Below are 19,188 nucleotides of genomic sequence, written 5' to 3' on the forward strand. Positions count from 1 at the left end.
CACAATGGGAAATGAAATTTTGAGTTTTAAACCAAGTGCCTACAAAAGTACAAAGCCAGCATATGATTGCACTGGGACAATGGCATCAAAACTACAATTCTGGTAAGAAGCTAAATCCCATAGGAAGTAATCTTACACTATATAGTCTACTGCAGATGTCTATAACAAAAATAAAGCACTTTTATTACAAGGTGTATTCAAACACAGACTTGATCAGTAGGTTAAATAATTGAATTATTCATATTAAGTCAAGTACACTTAGTACTTACTGTAATGGATATGCAGAAATATGTAGTGGCAACAAGAAATGTTACACATGTAGTTGGACAAAATTCAAGGCTCTTTGAGTTTTGTTAAAATTAAAACATAAAGAGAAAATCTCCCAAAAAATCCTAAATCCTGTTGAACTTGTAACCCGACAGCTTCTTTTCAGAGCTTTATGTATGTTTGTATTGCCAGTGTATTATTAATTGCCTGATACAGTAAGTACAATAGGTGCAGTGTTCACTAGAAAGGCAAAGGACTGGTTGGTTGTTGGGAACTGGCAACTGATTCAGACACAATAAGGCCATGTTATTCTTACCTTTATCTGGATGTGACAATATCATGAGAGGTGGCTCTGGCAGTATTTCTATCCTGACTGGAATCAGGAAGTAGAGAGAACCTTACAAGACACCTGATTTTGTGAGCTGCAATGATTCATCCCAAACTTTCAGGGGCTTATCTGACCCCAAGTTTTTAATGTTTTCCCATACTTATACCAATTGTGTGGATTACAAAGCAAATGTCTTTTCTGGAATTAATGTTGTTGAGAAATAGCTGTAACTGACGGGACAGATGACATGACCATCATCACTATAGCATGACTTCAAAGGCAAAGAAATGTTCTGGGACTGTGAGATTATAGTAGGTCCAAGTAAATTTTTTGCAGTTTTTGATTATTTTTTCCCTTGGAACACTGCAGAGAATGGACTGCATACAGCTTTCTGGCTCTCAAATTATAGTGTTGCTGGCAGAAAAATATTTAAATCTTAAAAATATGTTTACTCTATCGTGTCTATATCTTTACAGAGCTTTATTTGATCTTGGCAGGGCAAGCCTCTTTTGAGAACAATTGAAAACATCTTTTTAAAGTTGTTGTTATATATCCAAACAGCTCATGAAAACTAAATAGCTGCAAGCCCAGTTAAGGCAGTCAGATGATTATTGCACATAAAATCTCAGAGTTAGTACTGGATCTAGATTACCTAGGCTGCTAATGTTTTACACCATTCTGATATGATGAGCAAAATCCATGATGGCTGCTTATAAGGCAACAGAGTGTTATTGATACAATGTTCTTGTAATAGTGTGAGGCACTTTAAGGCATTTTTGTAGCTTGGCACAACTTTGTTAAAGTAGCAAAGCATTCTGGGACTTGTAAGATTGGCAGTGATGCATACTGGGAAAGGGGCAGGGGTATAAAAGAGCTCTCTTTTCTCTTCGTCCGGTTGTGGAGCGCTCTGTGGGTGGGTCTCTCTTGGATGGGAATGGGAAGAAACCTGGGATGTGACTAAAGCTATAAGAGAGACAGAGCCAAGAGAGACTGGGGAAGGAGAATCCCTGGTTGGGGAATTTTATTTTGAGGCTTTAGATGCTTTGTATGGGAAGTTCTTTCTGCATGAAGGTCGTGACCCTGGACATTGAAGCATAGCTTGTGGAAACCTAGGGTCAGATGACTCTGAGTTGAATAACAGTGCTGGGGCTTTAGTAAATTTCAAATATATGTAGAAAATCCAAACTGGTTATTGAATACTTAGACTATCATAACCAATTATTAAAACATATTCTAATTCAGTCTGTGATGCAACAAAATACTTCTGGGTTAGCCATATATCCCTGTCAAACATCTGATTTTAATAGGAAAATTTTAATCTTAGCTGACTCCTTCAATACTGGCATGTCTAATGAGAACCATGGGAGATCCTGGCTTCAGAACCTTGCCCAAAGAATACAAAACAAAAGAGGTGATACTCTGCAGTCACCTGTTGGAGTCCCTCCCTTAGCATCCCATCACTGAGTGGAGAGTAGGTCCCAAGACATCAAGTTGTTGCATGAGGAAAGCTTGAGAGAGTTGGTTTCACTTTCAATGGAAAAGAGAGAGGTTAAAACACCTCTGAAAAGCGACAGCATTCATCAATATTGGGCATCCTTATGCTGTGCTGGCTGGGCTCTCTGATGCCCAAACAGATGGGGTTCTACCCAGGCCTTTCTTGACTATACCACTTTGATAAAGATGAATTGTCGCATACTGATGGGACTCAGTGTCTCCCAGATCTGGTCGTCTTTCCGGAAGATGAGGGTGACTAATCTGCCCCACTTCATGTAACTTAGGTGTTTCCTCTGGGCTCCTAACTAGTCACCAACCTGGCTTTCCGTTAATGCTGAAAACTCTTGATCTGGACATGGCAGCAAATGCAGCTAGACTCAGGGATGGATTTTAATAAAGTTATGGCAATCAGTCAGACCCACAACATCTGCAAAACACAGCACCTATCCTACAGATGCAGGTGGGGACATGGGGCTGCTGAAACGGCACAAAAAGGTTTAAATTAATGAAAGGGGAGAACTAGGGGCCAATCAGCTCTCAGCCTCCAACTGGCCAATGAGTGGGCAGAGCCTCTAGAGGAGGTGGGGCCACCCCTGCATTCCTCCAGTAAGTGCTCCCCCATTTTCTTTTGGGACAATCCCAATCGCTGCCAGTTCCATCAAGTTTCCCACCTGTTGCAGCAGGTGGGTGTCATTGCTGAATGTCTAGATTGCTGGACAGAGAGAGAGAGAGACACGCACACACAGGAATTTGAATTCCTGTCAAAGTCAATTAAAAAAGCCTGTATGGTTGAATATATCAGTTGCTTTGTAATTTTTTTCTTAAGAAGACCCAAACCTTGATGAATTGTAAAGTTGCTTTTGAACTTCCAAAGCTCAGAATCCATTAGACTTTTTTTATAGAAAATGTCATTGTGGTCCTAGTAGTAAAGTATAGATAAAGGCTCAGATAATAGTAAGAAGGTAGCAAATGTGGCTTTATGAACTGAACAGGCTAAGAAGATCTTAGAAGCACAGTTCTGTATTTTTCCAGTAGAAGAAAACAATTGTACAACACATAGTTGGTCACCTTCAAACAAATTCTATATAACCCTTTTTAAAATGCTTGTAAATGATGAGTGTAATACAACAGTGGAGTACATATTAAAATTGAATTGATTGCATCTCCAGTTGGTGACTTTATGCTATAATTTGTATAGTCCCTTCCTACGAGTGCATCTTAGACAAAGGTTCACTGTGCTGTACTTTAATTGCATGGTAATACTACTTGGTCCTGTAGCAAAGTACTGTCCCTTTAAGGCCACAAAAGATAGTTTGTGAGGCCACTTACCCAATTTCATGTTCCAGAATAACCAAAATGGCTTTCGGGTGAGAGGAATATGGTTCTGATTAATAGTTGGTGTCTGGAAAGGGAAATTATAGGAAAAAATCCAGGCCATGTTTCCTGTTCCCCAGACTGTAAAAGAAACATTGCAGAGTGGATGGGACAAGGCCCCCCTCTCTTCCAGCTGGCATAGAGAAGTGTTTGGGATAATTAGACCTCCCTGGGACAGGTCGAAGGAATTCCCAGATGACTGGGGGTGAGTGACTCAAAGGAGGCTCCCAGCCCTGTAAGGGAGAGCTTGCTGAGAGGAGAACTCTGCCGGGACATAGTTTCAGAAGAGAGATATGGAAGACCTGAACTGAAAGGGTGAGTTTGCAAGTCAGGGAGGCCAGGATTAAAGGTTCAGAGGCCCTGAATCTAAAGGTGGAAGAAAGGGGAGGCTCTTCTGGAGGCTGGGCTATATCAAATAAATTAAACCCCCAAAGAGAGGGGGGAAATATTATTATTTTAAAGACTTTTGGGTGAGGGTGGATTAATTCCAGGAACCTGAAGGGAAACTGAGGCAGGGGACTGCCATGCATGTCACACCACAAGGAGGCATGTTTGGAGATTGCATCCCTTGTTGGGGGGTGCATATCTTTTTCCTTCCAGTTCTTAAACAGTCAAAATTCTACCTGAATTCAATTATGTATGCTCATGGTTAACCATTAACAGTTTAAAGAGCATGTTCTGAGTGGCTGATAGAGGTTTACAATGGCCATCATTTGTAAGCACAGCTTGGAGTTTGTAGCTCCTGGAACTCTGGACTGAGTCGCTAGGGGGTCCTATCCTATGGACTACAAGAATAATGAGTATCAGAGCCCTCTGATGCCATTTCCTAGTGTGTTGGCATCAGGGTGGGGACAGAATGCACTAGAAACTCCTGCTGAAGCCAATATGGAGGCTTCTGCATAGGATGGTCTGGACAAGCAGTTTGCTGGCCCAGTGATGAGCCACGGCTGCTCAGCCCGTCAGTGAGAGGGGACAGCCTGACTCAGAGACAAAGACAAGTATTAGTTTTCAGTTTTGAGCTTTGAGTTGGAGCCTAGAGAGAAGCAGAACAGCTCGGGGAGTCTCTTATTACACCCCCCCCCCACATACACAAAGGGAGTCTTTGAACTGCAGTGGGACTAGAGCATGGGTCAGGCAGTTCCATCTCTGTGGAGACCTGCATCCAGAGTGGCAGAGATCCAACCCAGTGCCAGCTACTGAGACCTCCACAGGAGCCCAGACCAGGGAGCCAGGAGAAGACGCTGCCCTACCCAGGGGCAAAGATGCTCTAAAAGGATCTCCCTTTTTATTTTTTTCTGTTTAATGTTAGCCATTGTTCAGAGTGCTGCAGCACTTGGTTCTGGACTGATCTCCAGCATACCATCTGTCTGGGAATGTGCCAGGCAGGGTGCTAGGGGTTGCGAAGAGTTGAGTGGTGGGAAATTTTGTTGAAGTTTTAGCACTTATTAGGTAACCCAAGCCCTTTCCTTCCTCAGATCCCATTATCCGGCCCCCAATAAAATCCCTCTTTGTTATACTATTGTTTTTGGCTGTGTCACTCCTTTGCTGGGGTTTGTATTGAGGCACTTTATTGTTTCTTGTGCGCTGGAGTTTATATGCCTTGCCAGCAGTGGTAACATTATTCCTTCCCCAAAGAGACAGCACCCTTTGTGTTTCTGGCACAATGAGGAGTCACTTTGGGTGGAGCTATCTGGCATGGGGGGCGGGGAAGGAAAGGTGGGTAAGGAATTAGTAAAAGGGCAGACTACACTAGGTCATGCTGCAAGGTGACACACAGTTGAGAGGTATTGCTAATTCAGAGGGGGATTGGAATATAAAGCAAAAAGACTTGGATGACCTTGAAAACTGGAGTAATAGGAATGAGATGAAGTTTAATAATGCAAGGTCATGCGCTGAGGAACTAACAACAAGAATTTTTGCTATAGGCTAAGAACATATCAGTTGGAGGCAACAGAGGATGAGAGAGACCTAGGTGCATTGGCCAAACACAGGATGACTACGAGCTGCTACTGTGATGTGGCCATAAAAAAAAGGCTAATGCAATCCTAGGATGCATCCTGTGAGGTATTTCTCTCTCTCTCTCTCTCACACGCACGCACGCACGCACACACACACACACACACAGTTATTACCATTATACAAGAGTTTTGCATTTGAATTTAATAACAGTTTGAGATTGATAATATTTGACTAAATTTCACTTGAGCCTGTTATTTGTCAGAGATTAGTATAACTCTATTATAGAATACTGACAAAATAGATACATTACCCCCTTGATGTAAGGTAGAGTTGGTCTCATCTTTCTCCTCTAACTGATGGGATGCTGACAGTGCACTCCCCACCTGAATCCCAAACCCTGTGTCTTTTCGTAGGGTATGAGACAAAGAAACCTCTTTTTAGAGGGCAAAATACTTTCCCATGATTAATATCACTGTCAGGAGTCTACCCTCACTTGAAACTGGGCGGTTTCAAAGTGAGGACCCGCATGTCTTCCCCCACCCCAAAATCCTAGGGTAGGTCTCCCCTTCGGCTGCCACCACCCGGTCAATTCCGTGGGCCGGGACACCCCTGTTTCCCCCCTTGGGAACACAGATCAATTCACAGAGGAGGAACCTCCCCCCTCCTCCCTCTCTCCAGCCTGCTCTGGAGACAGAGGTGCCTGGATTCAAACGCCTTGAATCTCACACACACAGGGAAGCAGCCCACTTCCCCCTCCCCTTCCCCTGAATTTCCCCAAGGGAAGGAATTAACCAAGTCCAAAGAAAAGAAAAGAATTTATTAAGAGAACAAAAGAAAATACAGAATCTCTATGAATCCAAGCTGGGCACTCATAGGGTATAACCTTATCAATCTCTGGAGAGAATCCCCTCTCCCCCTTTTCTCAGTAAAAGCAATATTAGCAAACAGGAATAAAGCATTTCCTTTAGCAAACACACAATTGCAAATATAGAAATCAAACCATAAGACTAATTCGCCTTTCTAATTAATACTCACTATTAATTAGTAGAAACTACTCCAGGAGAACTTGGAGGCATGACTGTCTTCTGTTAGATCCAAAACCAGTTCTCACAAAGACAAAGGCTTCCCTCCACAGAGATTTGAAATTATCTCATCTCTGATTGGTCCTTTGGTCAGGTGGTCACCAGGTACTGCATGTTAACCCTTTACAGGTAAAACAGACTTTAACCCTTAACTATCTGTTTATGACACGCCCCCCAAATCGCCAACAGTGGGAACTACTGGTGGTGATTTCCTCCTAGCACTGTAACATAAACAGATAAACAAAACACATGCACTATTACATATACTACTAAGTATGTAAACAACAAGATATTTGACACTGAAGAACACTTTGTATGCATTTGAGCGGACATACTTGGCAACGTCCTTGCCCATCCCCTCCCAGTGGAAGGAATGTTTTTAACCTGTTTTTGCTTTGTTGACCCCAGAATGCACACTGGGATGTCAGGGCCCAAGCTTAAGAGCTTGTCCCAGTACTTAGTTGGAACTACCAACTGTCTTTGAGGATGCTGGCCTTCCTGGTGTTCACCAGAAAGAATGTCCTTATATAAAAGTCCTTGTTTTACAACAAACTGGAATTGGGTAGAAGAGCTGAGAGGCGGTGGGTTGCTTAGTGCCGCCGCCCAAGCTTTCTTAAGGCTGTCATCGGCTTCCTGCTCTGTCTGGAACTGTTCCCTTGAGGCGGGAGACACCAGTTCCTTTGGGAGCGATGTAGGTGATGAGGTTGTTTCTATTGACTGTGGACCGCTCTCCGCTGGTGCACAAGGTGATATTTCAGGCTTTGGCTGAGCCTCTTGGGTAGAGTTGTCTGCTGCTTCTGCCAGTTTAGGCCCGTTGGCGCCCCCTGGCGGTGGAGTTGCAAGCGCTGGCGTCAGTGCTGGCGCTGGTCTTGCCGCTGGTTGCTTTTCCAGTTCCGGTCCTGGGACTGGATGTATTATGGCTGCTGTAGTTGTTGGCATGGGATCCGGTTTTACCACCTCTGTCTGGGTCTTTGGTAACACAGACAGGGTCCTGGTGGATGGCTTAGGAACAGGGATGGGAGTGCCTGCTTGTTTGGCCTGGCCGCGGGTGACCACTCCCCCCCTCTTGGCCAGCTGCACATGGTTGGCCAAGTCTGCCCCCAGTAGCATGGGGATGGAATAATTGTAATAGACAGCAAAAGTCCTCTTTCCTGACCAGTTCTTGTACTGGTCTTCAGGGATGCTGTACCCATGGCAGGTCCTTTTAACCTTTTTGAAGAAGGCCTTAGTGTCCTCACCTGCCATGTAGGTGGGAAATTTCTTGGGATGGGGAACAGTGCCTTCTGGTGCTGGCCACACCCCTCTGCAGTCAGTGAATTTTATGTGTGGCTTGCTGGTGTTGCTTTTTGGTGCTGGCCACACCCCTTTTCAGTCAGGGAATTGGTTTCCCCAATTCCTAACCCTCTCTATTCCCGAGAGACTGAATAGAAAAGAAACAAAACCTTTTCATTTGCAAATGTGTAGTTGCTGTTTGCTGATATACTGAGAAGACCCAAAAAAACTGGTTTGTCCTGTTTCTAGCACTTGCTAAGTACCTCACAGTGGGGTCCTTTCTAACAAGCCTCCTAGAAAAACTTGCACCTCTTTCCTAGCTGTTTTTAAGCAGACAGAAAGAAAAAAAGGAGAAAAAAGAAAAGAAGAAGGAAAAAAATCCTTTTCTAACACAGCCTGTTAGAAACCTTATGCCTCAGCTAAACCCAGCTGAAAATCTGTTTCCAAAAAAAACAATCTTCCTAATAAGCCCAGCTGAAAGGCTGCTGCTAACAATACCCCTGAGGAAGTAGAAACTACTCCAGGAGAACTTGGAGGCATGACTGTCTTCTGTTAGATCCAAAACCAGTTCTCACAAAGACAAAGGCTTCCCTCCACAGAGATTTGAAATTATCTCATCTCTGATTGGTCCTTTGGTCAGGTGGTCACCAGGTACTGCATGTTAACCCTTTACAGGTAAAACAGACTTTAACCCTTAACTATCTGTTTATGACAATCACTGTGTCCTGTTTTGACATCTTCATTTTTATCTCATTACTTATGGAATTCTTTGTATGCTATCTTTCCATCCCACCATCAACCTCAGCCTAGACCAATCCACAGAAGCGGTCCATTTCCTAGACACTACTGTGCTAATAAGCGATGGTCACATAAATACCACCCTATACCGGAAACCCACTGACCGCTATACTTACTTACATGCCTCCAGCTTCCATCCCGGACACACCACATGATCCATTGTCTACAGCCAAGCTTTAAGATACAACCCTATTTGCTCCAATCCCTCAGACAGAGATAAACGCCTACAAGATCTCTATCAAGCATTCTTAAAACTACAATACCCACCTGCTGAAGTAAAAAAACAGATTGACAGAGCCAGAAGAGTACCCAGAAGCCACCTACTACAGGACAGGCCTAAAAAAGAAAATAACAACGCCACTAGCCATCACCTACAGCCCCCAACTAAAACCTCTCCAGCGCATCATCAAAGATCTACAACCTATCCTTAAAGATGATCCCTCACTCTCACAGATCTTGGGAGACAGGCCAGTCCTCGCTTATAGACAGCCTCCCAACCTGAAGCAAATACTCACCAGCAACCGCACACCATACAACATAAACACTAACCCAGGAACCTATCCTTGCAACAAAGCCCGATGCCAGCTCTGTCCACATATCCATTCAAGTGACACCATCATAGGACCTAATCACATCAGACACGCCATCAGGGGCTCGTACACCTGCACATCTACCAACGTGATATATGCCATCATGTGCCAGCAATGCCCCTCTGCCATGTACATTGGCCAAACCGGACAGTCTCTACGCAAAAGAATAAATGGACACAAATCTGACATCAGGAATCATAACATTCAAAAACCAGTGGGAGAACACGTCAATCTCTCTAACCACTCAGTGGCAATTTTGCAACAAAAAACCTTCAAAAACAGACTCCAAAGAGAAACTGCTGAACTCAAATTAATATGCAAATTAGATACAATTAACTCTGTCCTAAACAGAGACTGGGAATGGTTGGGTCATTACACTAATTGAATCTATTTCCCTGTGTTAAGTTCTCCTCACACCTTCTATGGGCCATCTTAATTATCACTTCAAAAAGTTTTTTTTCCTCCTGCTGATGATAGCTCATCTCAATTGATTAGACTTTTCCTGTTGTTATGCATACTTCCACCTTTTCATGTTCTCTGTATGTATAAATATCTCCTGTCTGTGTGTTCCATTCTATGCATCCGAAGAAGTGAGCTGTAGCTCATGAAAGCTCATGCTAAAATAAATTTGTTAGTCTTTAAGGTGCCACAAGTACTCCTGTTCTTTTTGCGGATACAGACTAACACGGCTGCTACTCTGAAACCTTTACATTACATGATCACTAATGTAAGGGGAATTTTAATCTGGTCATTATTACTGTTCCATCCCTTACAGAACCCATTTGCACTAACAATAACCTTCTCAACCATCTTCTTCATTACCAAAAACATCTGCTATAACTAGTATCCCTTATCAATCAACAAGTTTTGTTTATACTTTTAATAGTTTGAGGATTTTTTCCCTCCCTGAATAATTGGATTGCCACAGACCTGAGGATAACTAGATACAGCCCAATGCTCAATCATATGAATTCCTAAATACAGGTCACTTACAATTTGAAAAAACAATGCTGTGGACCTGAGAATTCAAACACACTCTTTGCTAATACCATAAAGACACTGGGAGAATAGTGAATACATGAATGAAACTTCTATACAAAGAAAAAAGAGGACTAAAAGTGTTAATATTTTCTAAGAGGTACTAACACAAGGCACTGGTGAGACCTCATCTAGAATACTATGCGCAGTTCTAGTGTCCCATGATTAAGAAAGATTAATTCAAACAGGAACAGGTGCAGAGAAGGGCTACTAGGATGATCCGAGGAATGGAGAACTGACTTTACGAGAGGAGACTTGAGGAGTTTGGCTTGAATAGCCTAACAAACTGAAGGATGGGGGGTGGAATATGATTACTCTCTATAAATACATCAGAGGGATAAATACTAGGGAGGAAGAGGAGTTATATAAGTTAAGGGCCAATGCTGTCACAAGAAAAAAATGGATATAAACTGGCCATCAATAATCTTAGGCTTGAAATTAGATAAAGGTTTCTAAACATCAGAGGAGTGAAGTTCTGGAACAGACTTCCAAGGGGAGCAGTGGAGGCAAAAAACCTAACTTGTTTTAAGACTGAACTTGATAAATTTATGAAGGGGATGGTATGATGAGATTGGGTCATACACCATTGTAGGCATCCACAACTGCTATTAGCAAATATTTCCAATAGCTGGTGATGAGACACTAGAGGGGAAGGACTCTGAATTAATACAAAGCAGTCTTTCCCAGAGATTATGGGTCTATTACAGGTGTGGCTGGGTGAAATTTTATGGCTTGCAATGTGTTGGAGGTCAGACTCAGTGATCATGATGGTCCCTTCTGGCCTTAAAGTCTGAGTTGCTGACACTATGTGTACATATGCAGTAATTGCATGAGTAAATTAGGAATGTGCACAATTCTAAATCTGGGACTATGTTTAAATAGCTTTGAAGTCTAATAGAGTATTTCTGAATTTGTCTGTTAAATATATACAGTTTCAGTGTATTTTTGAAAGGGAAGAATTTAAAGAATATTGGTTGTGTACAATTAATATTTTATCTTTATAAATAGAGGTGGGCCCAAGGCACAACACACAAATTTGGATTGAGATTTTGAACACCACAGCATTCCGGTCTAAAGTTCTTGTTCAATCTGCTGAAGGGTAAGGTTCCACTGTGAGATTTGGATATAGATTCAGGTTCTGACACCGCCCCACATCAACCAAGGTTTTGGTTCAGGTTGATCTTTACTTACAAATCACAAATAAATAAAAATATAATTTAGAATTGAACTTTTCCTTTTCTGTAGCTCAGCTGAAAGAATGCCTCTCTTACTGAGATATGCCCCAGGGCAGCAAGATAATTAGGCACATGTCTAACTTAGACCACATGAGTATTTTCACTTCAGTGGAACTTCTAAAGTGCTTGAAGATTGGCATGTGCTCAGTCAGGGTGATAGGCCTCAGTCCCGCTGATAGCTGCATGTGGGTTACATGAGTTTGCAAATGCAGTGATCTTTTCAGGGTTGGGGCAATAGTAATTAATGCAGGACAAACCCAAAAGACAAAACAAACAACATACAGTGGCCAAGGAAAACTTCCCATTCTCTTTAATAAAAGAGGTTTGAGATTCCAGGAGGGAAACAGGCGGGTTGATTGAAAGGCTGTCTAGGAACTTTATAGAACAAGGCCATGAGACAGAAACTCAAAAGAACAAACCTTTATTGTGTGAGGATAAAATCCTCACATTCTATTTCCTCAGACAAACTTTAGAGTAAGGAATGAGTGAGAACTGAGACCCCGATCCTGCAGTAAGAATTGTGCAGTGAACCCCTAAGCTGTTCTCAGACCCACTGACTGTCAAGGGGTCTACCAGGAGTCTCACCATGCTGTCCTCAGTGCAGATGTAGGGCCTGAGTGAAGCCCTCTGGATTAGGCTTCACATATGCAGTGAGATGGGGAGTGTCCCCATTCCTCAATGGGCTATGGCTGAGGATCCCAAATTCAGGACAAACTTCTGAGAGATAAGGCAGACTCACCCCAGACTGATGGTTATTCTACAATGTTCATTTCAATTGTTTTGTTAGCATTTGACTGGTCTGGTCTTCAAAATATTATCCTGAGCACACACTTTATTCAACCACTCAAAATTTAGCTGTTTTGTTTTTAGAAAAGGATTCTGTTAGCAGTAGGGGTGAAATCTTGGATCCCAGTGAAGTCAAAGGAAAAATTCCCATAAACTTCAACAGGGGCAGGATTTCACTCTGGGCTTTTGCCCCTTCCTGCATAAAATGCCAAATTATGGCATGAAGTTTGACATCGGTTTTGCTAAAGTTGTTGTTTTTTTTTAACCTGGTTTGAAAACATACCTCTTCCTCAGGGCCGGCGCTTCCATTTAGGCGACCTAGGCGGTCGCCTAGGGTGCCAGGATTTGGGGGGGCGGCATTTTGCCGCCCTTGGTGGCAATTCGGCGGCAGGGGGTCCTTCCGCGCTTCAGGTCTTCGGCGGCAATTCTGTGGCGGGTCCTTCACTCGCTCCGGAACCCGCTGCTGAAGTGCCCCAAAGACCGGGAGCGCGGAAGGACCCCCCCCCGCCGCAGAATTGCCGCCAACGACTGGGAGCGCGGAAGGACCCCCGCCTAGGGCGCCAAAAACCCTGGCGCCGCTCCTGCTCTTCCTGTGTGAAGTTATGAGTTTCTGGTTTTGTTTTCTAGGCCCTGAATAATTATCTTTATGTATTATGAGGTTTTCTTCTGTGCATTTTTTCTTATTTCTGATGCAAAAAGCTACATAAATATGGGTGGATAGGTCTGGACTGAATGATCTCATGCTAGAATTTGTATAGTGATTTGAACATGTAAAGAGTGCATTAGTGTATATTATCTTCCCAATTGACATGGATCTTGGTTCAAGGAAACAGCAACTATAATTTGCTGCACATACTTGGAACAGTACAAGATGGTGCAACATCAAGACTTTGATGCATCTGCTGTATGTAATCTAGCAACTTTCTATAGGTTTATATAATAGAATCAGGAACCAGAGGTAGAAAAATGAAACTCTTGATGAAGTTAAAAGGAACTCCACATAGAGGGCTAGCAGTTTTGGGCCCTCACTGAGCATTAAATAGAAGTAATAAAAGCCCAGCTAAGGGCTTGGGCTTGGACAAACAACCTTAAACGCATACACACAAACAATGGCCCCAATCCTTTGGAATGGCTGAAGAATGCTTAGTGCAAGCCTGGAGGGGATGTGCAAGCCTGGAGGGGATGTGTATGCAAAGGTTCCTGGTATCAATTATAGCAGCTGGGGATCAGCTGGAAATAGGAATACCCTAACATTTGCCTACACCATTGGCTAGAGAGGTGGAAGTGTAGGAGTTTCAATGGTACCCTGTGCCTTTTGAATGGAGGGAATCCTCTGGCTAGATCTCAGCATTCTCTCTTGATGATGTTTAATTTTCTTTGTTGAATATACTGTCTGTTCTTTGGAGCATGTATGTTTCACCCCATTATAGACCGATCCACAGTGTTTTGAGACTACGCACTCCTCATGATTGACAATTAGCTTCTTGATATTTGTGAACAAGAGGGTTTCAGAATTTACAGAACCATAAGTTCCCCCAGCAATATAGTCTGTAGTGTATCTAAGGGGCATGCAGGCAAATCCAATGTAAATCATCAGTATGATTTTTTTTTAGAATTGTATTAGTTAAATTGTAAGAAATTGGCTGAAATATTGTTTAACATAACCAGTCTTTTCAGTTTATTCTTTCAATGAAACAAATTTTGTCCAACCATTCCATCTGTTACAGCAACATAATGTACATTAGATTGATCCTTTCCATTCACTCTGATTTAAATACATTTTGCAAGCTCTTCAATCCATTCCTCTTGATACATTCAATTGTGATACTTCTGAGAAAAGACATTTCTCTGTTTAAAAGTATCCAAAATATATGTTATAATATAGGTCAGCATTATGTCTGCATAGCACATTGCTTCAATAAGACAGAAAACTTAGAAAAAGAAAGGACTCAATCATACAATAGAAAGGTTGCAATCCTGCTCTGAAAAGGTCAGGGCTCAATTGGCTTTACATCCCTTTAATTGTTGACTCTGATTTTGAAGAGTGGTTGTATTGACTTTTGGCCTTGCATCTTGTCGATTGCAGCTCCAGTCTTGGTATTTAGACAGATGTGAAAAGCAACAGGGACTTGGGCAGACGTTTAAGACAGCCAGAAGGATGCAGACATTCTTGGAAACTGATGCAATCAAATCATTAGGCTAGATTGCAAGACCCAAAAGACCTAGCGATCTTTTTCTCTCTTACCTCAGATTGTACGTGTAATTGTCAGAAGCAAAGAAACCAAATCTGCATGCCCTGATGAATTTTTAGTCCTAGGTAGACTCAAACATAAAACACTTAAATATTTAATTTTGGTTTAGACTTCCTCCTTTTTCCTGCAACTTGAAGAAAAACAACCATGACTTCCATTTTCTACCTGTAGTAGATCATTCACTAATGGTTTCATATATTCATATAGTTCCTTAGTATGCAGTTTCCATAACATAGCTTCAGCATGCAAACAACTATGTGCAAACAAAACTGCTAAAATGGATCAAATACAAAACTGTGTCCAACATTTTGAGAAGAGAAATTAATTAATCATTATTTGTGTTAGCTATGATTATACTGGTAGAAACAGTAAGAGAGTTCCTGAAGAATTTGAAATCTAAATAGATAAGAGAGGAAAAAAAGAGTAGGGAGAAAAGGATTTAACACTCAGAGTTATGGTTTGCAAACATGTTCTGATGTATGTGTGTTTTTTAAAATATTTTTGGATAGGATTTTGTTTTTAAGACATTTAGTAGATGGTTTCTCTTAAGGCTAGAAGGCTTAAGATCACAGTGTTTTAAAAGAAACATTGAAACACCATTTTTGTAAAAAAACATTGCTTAAAAGAAAGACCTTACTAAAATTTGTAGACTTAGGGCTGGTCCACTCTAAGAAGCGGGGTCGAACTAGAGTACGCAAATTCAGCTACGTGAATAGCGTAGCTGAATTCGAAGTACCCTAGTTCGAACTACTCATCCGTCCAGACGCCGCGGAATCGAAGTCTGCGGCTCCAAGGTCGACTCCGCCACCGCCGTTTGCAGTGGTGGAGTACCGGAGTCGACCGCAGCGCTTCCGGAGTTCAAACTATCGCGTCCACATTAGACGCGATAGTTCGAACTCCGAGAAGTTGAACTCACCGCGTCGACCCGGCTGGTAAGTGTAGACTAGCCCTTAAGGTCAACATTTACACTAGATTCTCCCCCCCCCCATGTTTTGGCTCATTGCTTCATCATTCTCTTCTGTTCCTTGCTAACAGTTAACTGAACCCTGATATGTAACATTCTTCTAGTACAATGTGTCTTTCTCCTCTACACTGCAACCAAAACCAGTACTGTTTTAGAAATCCTTGTAGTATCTAGTAGTGCATTCGCTTTATTCATCAGGTATGCCCAATGCAGCACAATATGTTAGAACATGGTGAAAATCCTCCTTTAAGTAAAGGTTTTTCTTGCAGACTCCACATTTCTTAATCCAGATACATTCTCCCTGTGGTTTGTTGCCATTTATTTACACTTTGAAACGGGAGGTTCTGCATTTAATATTCCAATTGAATCATTGTTATCCTTGTTACAATAGACATCACATAGCTGTCACGGTAACAAAGTATGCTTCTTGTCTAATGTTCTGCTTTTATTAAAGCGGTGCGTGTCTGTGTTAAAGGGAAAGAGGTTCCTCTTGGGGAGACAGCTGCACATCTATACAACATTGGTCAGCTGTGCTAAGGGTAGAATTAATGACAGAAAGGAACATCCAGAACAATAATATAGGAGTGGAAAGGAGCCATAAAATGTTTTAAATGGGTGAAACAGCAAAGAGAAGGTGCTGTCTGAAGCTTGATTACATAGGACAAGTAACCTACTGTCTCATCTACTAATCCGTGCTATGATGTAGTTTTTTTCTTTTTAAGGAAGCACAAAGAATATAATTTGCTGAGGCTAAACTGTTCAAGCCAGCTGGCTAAAGTTAGTCTCTTAAATAAAGGTAGCTGGATTTTATTTTTTTCCAATACTCAGAACCTGCAGCTATCATTGGTACCAACCCTCAGCAGGTGTAAATCACTTCTGTTTTATTGAAGTCCATTCCAATATATGGAGGTGAAGGGAAAGGAGCTTGTGCAGCCAAAATCACCCTTTTTGTATTCATAGAATCATAGAATATGATGATCAAGCACAAATATTTTGGGGATTTGCAACCCTTAACCCCAGAAAATGTAATACCTCAGATGGGAAAATTACTGATCTGCCTCTTGCTCCCCCTGCTCCCCCACACATTGGGGAAAATCTTATATCAACAGTTCAAGGATTATTCTGGGAAGAGGTATTCTTGCTATTTGTCAGATAAAATAAATAAGGATAATGTGGCTAGTCTTGAAGGCACTTGATATCAATGGAGTTCAATCAACCTACACCAATTGTGGCTTGGTCCTTTGTATCTCTCTTCCAAAATTCTAAATTGTTTCATGATCTGGAAAAATTCTCCACACACAGGTCTATCATCATTTTCACAAATTAAGTATCAGAGGGGTAGCCGTGTTAGTCTGGATCTGTAAAAGCAGCAAAGAGTCCTGTGGCACCTTATAGACTAACACCCATGAGCTTTCGTGGGTGAATACCCACTTTGTCGGATGCATGACATGACATGCATCTGACGAAGTGGGTATTCACCCACGAAAGCTCATGCTCCAAAACGTCTGTTAGTCTATAAGGTGCCACAGGACTCTTTGCTGCTTTCACAAATTAAGGGTGTGATCCCACAGTCCTTGCTCAGATGTAGATTCATTGCTGTCAATAGCACTTTTGCATCCTTCAATCCTTGTGCAATATAAAGAAGTGCTTATTTAAAAAAAATAGTGCCATGGTTCAGAACACCAATGAAGCCATTCACCAATGGCTTCATTGCTAGAAGTTTGTATGTTCATGCTCTTGATTGAGGCAGCATACTCTAACCTCATTTTGGCAGCAGAGTTTTGGACATGAACTATATAATGGTTTGTAAAGCACAATGAGCTAGGTATGTGTAGATGGCACTTCAAAGATGGGGGACACATGTTGGGGATTGACCAGACAAAACTGTTGTACATTTCTAACCTTTATTTTAAAAGCATTTCTATGCTCAGACTTAATTCTGTGCAATAAAATGGCACCTGTTAAGAGTTCATGAAGTTCATGAAAGGATTACAATAAAGTAGCAGTAAATCAGGAAGCACTAGTGTCTCAAAACAAATATATATGATTGAAAACCATAATCTTTTATCAGTCACAACCACACCTAGTCTTTTTGTTGCCAATATTTGCAATATGCAAGTACAATCGGTATACCTGCAGCCAGAATGTGGCTCTCTGCAGTGCCTGTAGAAATCATTTCCACCTAATATTCAAATTCAGCCACATCTTTGGGGGAGAAACAGCAGCGTTTTATCCAGAATTTTGGAGACTTTAAAGCCTGACTCTATTGGGACAGATTGTTTTAACAAATAATGCTCTTTTAAATCTTAGAGATGAACACTCTCTAAATTATACAATATTATAAAGGAACAATATTGTGTTACTCAATTCAGACAATTACAAAAATAAATTGCTCTTCAATAATCCCAAACTAGAAAATGCGGCCGTTCTGTTCATACATGACTGTTTGAAATATTCCTGGATTAGAAGGCAGTTACATAAGTTAAGTGTTTAATTAGGCATTAAATGTAATACATGATTGCTGTTAAATCAATTTTAACTTTCAAATGGGCACCACCAAATCCTTCACTGTTTAATTTTTCTCAGGAATTAATTGTTCTGGGATTTATTTCTCGCTGAAGTATTTTCTGAATAAAAATAGCCTCCCTCTAAAATATCCACATTTTCCCTTGTTTGTTTTTAGGAAGTACCTGTGGGACCCGTACAACCAGGGCTTCTCACTATGTGCTCCACTTTGTCCATTTTCCTTAGGGCTGTGGTTGGAAAACTTTTGGCTACTGCTACTTAGCCAAAGGCTGTAGCCTGTTACATCCTTGACTTGCTTCATTAATTACATCCTTTATTTAAAAAAGACCCCAAACTTAAATAGCCCATAACATTACATCTCATAGAGGTGATACTAACGTACTTTGGCCCATTTCTGTGTAATCAGGGTCTGAATGAATTCTCCCCTGATATCTAGTGAGGAGCTTTGGGAGGGGGGAAATGTCAGGAAGAGACCATATTTGCATAAATACACCTACTCTGCCTAGGTACTCAGCAGACAGAGCTGGTGTTGGGTTACAAATCACTTGAATGCAGGGACAATGAATGTTGTTATCTCCATTGTATGAGTAAAGGGCAGCAGAACTGTGCTTAGCATCATCGGCACTGACTTCTAATGGCGCCGGTGGGTGCTCAACCCTCATCTGCCCCCGGTCCCGCCCCAACTCCACCCCAGCCCTGCCCCCATTCCAACCCCTTCCCCAAAGTCCCTGCCCCAACTCCGCCTCTTCCCTGCCCCTATTTGACTCCTTCCCCAAATCCCTGGCACCATTTCTTCCCTGCCTTCTCCCCTGAGTGTGCCACGTTCCTGCTCCTCTCCCCTCCCTCCTTGCTATAGCTGTTTGGCAGTGGCAAGCGCTGGGAGGGAGGGAGGGAGGGAAGAGCAGGGATGTGGTGTGCTCAGAGGAGGAGACAGAGGAGGAGGTGAGGCGGGGAGCTTGGCTGCCAATGGGTGCAGAGCACACACTAATTTTTCCCCATGGGTGCTCAAGCCCCAGAGCACCCACAGAGTCGGTGCCTATGCTTAGCATACCCTGATTGAGGGGATCACCCTCAATTGAACTGCACTTGCTAAACAGGGGGTAGGGATGCCAACTCTCAGAGAAAGGACGGAGGGTAAGGACAGGTGTTCCCACTGGGAAGTGCAGGCTCTACTTAAGACCCTCCTTCTGTGCAGTGTTTAATCAGCTCTGTCTTTACAATCA

Source organism: Mauremys mutica, chromosome 6 (genome assembly GCF_020497125.1).
Source record: "Mauremys mutica isolate MM-2020 ecotype Southern chromosome 6, ASM2049712v1, whole genome shotgun sequence".
Taxonomy (NCBI): domain Eukaryota; kingdom Metazoa; phylum Chordata; order Testudines; family Geoemydidae; genus Mauremys; species Mauremys mutica.